The sequence below is a fragment of the Triticum dicoccoides genome, chromosome 6A, assembly GCF_002162155.2.
Source record: "Triticum dicoccoides isolate Atlit2015 ecotype Zavitan chromosome 6A, WEW_v2.0, whole genome shotgun sequence".
Taxonomy (NCBI): Eukaryota; Viridiplantae; Streptophyta; class Magnoliopsida; order Poales; family Poaceae; genus Triticum; species Triticum dicoccoides.
This window is the reverse complement of record NC_041390.1, coordinates 314,711,949-314,714,186: the sequence shown is the minus strand read 5'-3', so window position 1 is coordinate 314,714,186 and position 2,238 is coordinate 314,711,949.

The window sequence follows — 2,238 nt, the reverse complement described above, 5'->3', positions numbered from 1 at the left end:
GGCGAGCTCCGCTAGTCGACGCGCCGCCTCGCTTTTCTTCGCCGCCATCCGTGCTCGGCCGCCGCCCTTCTCCTCGCGCGCCGGCGCCGACCTTCACCGCAACGCCGTCCGGCCATCGCCTCGTCTCCCTCCGGCCCCGTCGCCTCGTCCCGCGTCGCCGGAGTTCACTCGCCGGACTTCTCACACCTCGCCGGAGCTCCACGTTCGCCGGATCTGGGAGAGGTGGACCAGATCCACCGGTTCACGAACCAAATGCCTCCCCTCGTCCCGATCCGCTCCGTCCTGGATATCCCCGTCCGCCATTGACTTTTCCGGAGGTATAATTCCACTATGTCCCCGAGTTTTCCAGATTTAAATGCCCTTGTTCATCATGCCATAACTCATCACCCGTAACTCCGATTTGCGTGTATAGCATATCAAAATGTTTGTCTCAGAGAGCACATCATTTCATCTCATTGCGTCATTTTCATTTGAGTTCATCTTGATGCCCGAAATGCTGTTGGAAGAGTGCTATTTGAGTTAATTGTCAGATCTGCTGCTCCAAATAGCTATTTGTCATTTTTGCCATGATTGAGGTGTGCCTGATATGCTCCTGAGCTCTACATGAGTTTTGTTATATGCTTTGCCATCTTTCCAGCGGTGCCATCCATGTATTTTTGTGATGTGTGTGGTGACTAGCACAAGCGTGCAAAGTAGTGCATTCGTTAATGCTGATTTCAGGGACTTAGAATTTCAATAAGACCTTGATCTGTTTTTATCAATATGCCATATGTTCATGTTGTTTCCTAGTGATCCGTGCCTCTTTTGAGGATGATCAGTAAGGATGATTTGTTAATCTTGTAGTGTTCTATCCATCCATGTCTTCGTTTGCAATTATGGAGCAACCTAGCTTGAGTCAATCAAGCTCTACTTTTGCTATTTCGTGAATCTGGGCAGATTGTCTACTTGTTAGCGATTTTGCCGAGGATGTTGTAGTTGATCCGTGCATGCTATGTTATTGTTCTTGCCATGTCTAGCTTGCATTATGTGTATTCTTGATGGGTGTATGCTTAGTTTGTCATGCATTGCTCTGTAGTGAGTGCATCAAGCTCGTAAACATGCCTACTCGCTATCTGATTTGCATGTTCCAGTTTTTCTCTAAGTCTAAGATTTGTTTATGTTTTTGCCATGTTCACATGCTTGCAATGATATTTTTTGATCCCTTTTGGCTCAAGGTCACTAAGGAACTTTTGTTAAGCTCTTTGAGTAGCTCCATGCCATGCCTTGCTTTGCCATGTTAAGTTCCTGTAGCATATAGTTTTCATGCTCCAAAGTGTGCTACCTGATCTGAAATTCCAGGCTTGTGTTAATTTCACCAAGTCTGAAACCTGTTTACCAATTGCACTTTTGCCATGCTTGTTTAAACCTGTTAATGGACGAATTGGCTGTAGCTCAGTGTTCATATTTTGTCAAGCATTATGAGTGGATCCCTGCCATGTATTTTGTTGCCATGTTTGAGTGCTGTAGCATCATTATCTTGATGCATTTAGATGGCTACTTGCTGTTTATCGCAGACCGGTGCCATATTTGTTTTTGCTTGCCATTTCCAAACCGTGCGTCCGATTCCGGTGATCTTTATATCGATTTCAACGGGAATCACCTCACCTCTCCAGTGGCACTCTTGAATTTCCAAGTTGAGGCCAGGTTCATTCATTCCCTTGCAAATCATGCATATGCATCGCATACCACATCCCGCATATCATACCGTGTCCATGTGTTGGTTGTTTACCATACCCTCGAAATCACTTCTATCTTTGCTTGCTAGTTTCTCGCTCTTTTGCTATGCCTATGCTGCGATACCTACACCTTGCTTATCGTGCCTCCCATATTGTTGAACCAATCCTCTAACCCACCTTGTCCTAGCAAACCGTTGTTTGGCTATGTTACCGCTTTGCTCAGCCCTCTTATAGCGTTGTTAGTTGCAGGTGAAGATTGAAGTTTGTTCCTTGTTGGAACATGGAGATGTTGTTCCTTGTTGGAACGTGTTACTTGTTGGGATATCACAATATATCTTATTTAATTAATGCATCTATATACTTGGTAAAGGGTGGAAGGCTCGGCCTTATGCCTGATGTTTTGTTCCACTCTTGCCGCCCTAGTTTCCGTCATATCGGTGTTATGTTCCCGGATTTTGCGTTCCTTACGCGGTTGGGTAATAATGGGAACCCCTTGACGGTTCGCCTTGAATAAAACTCCTCC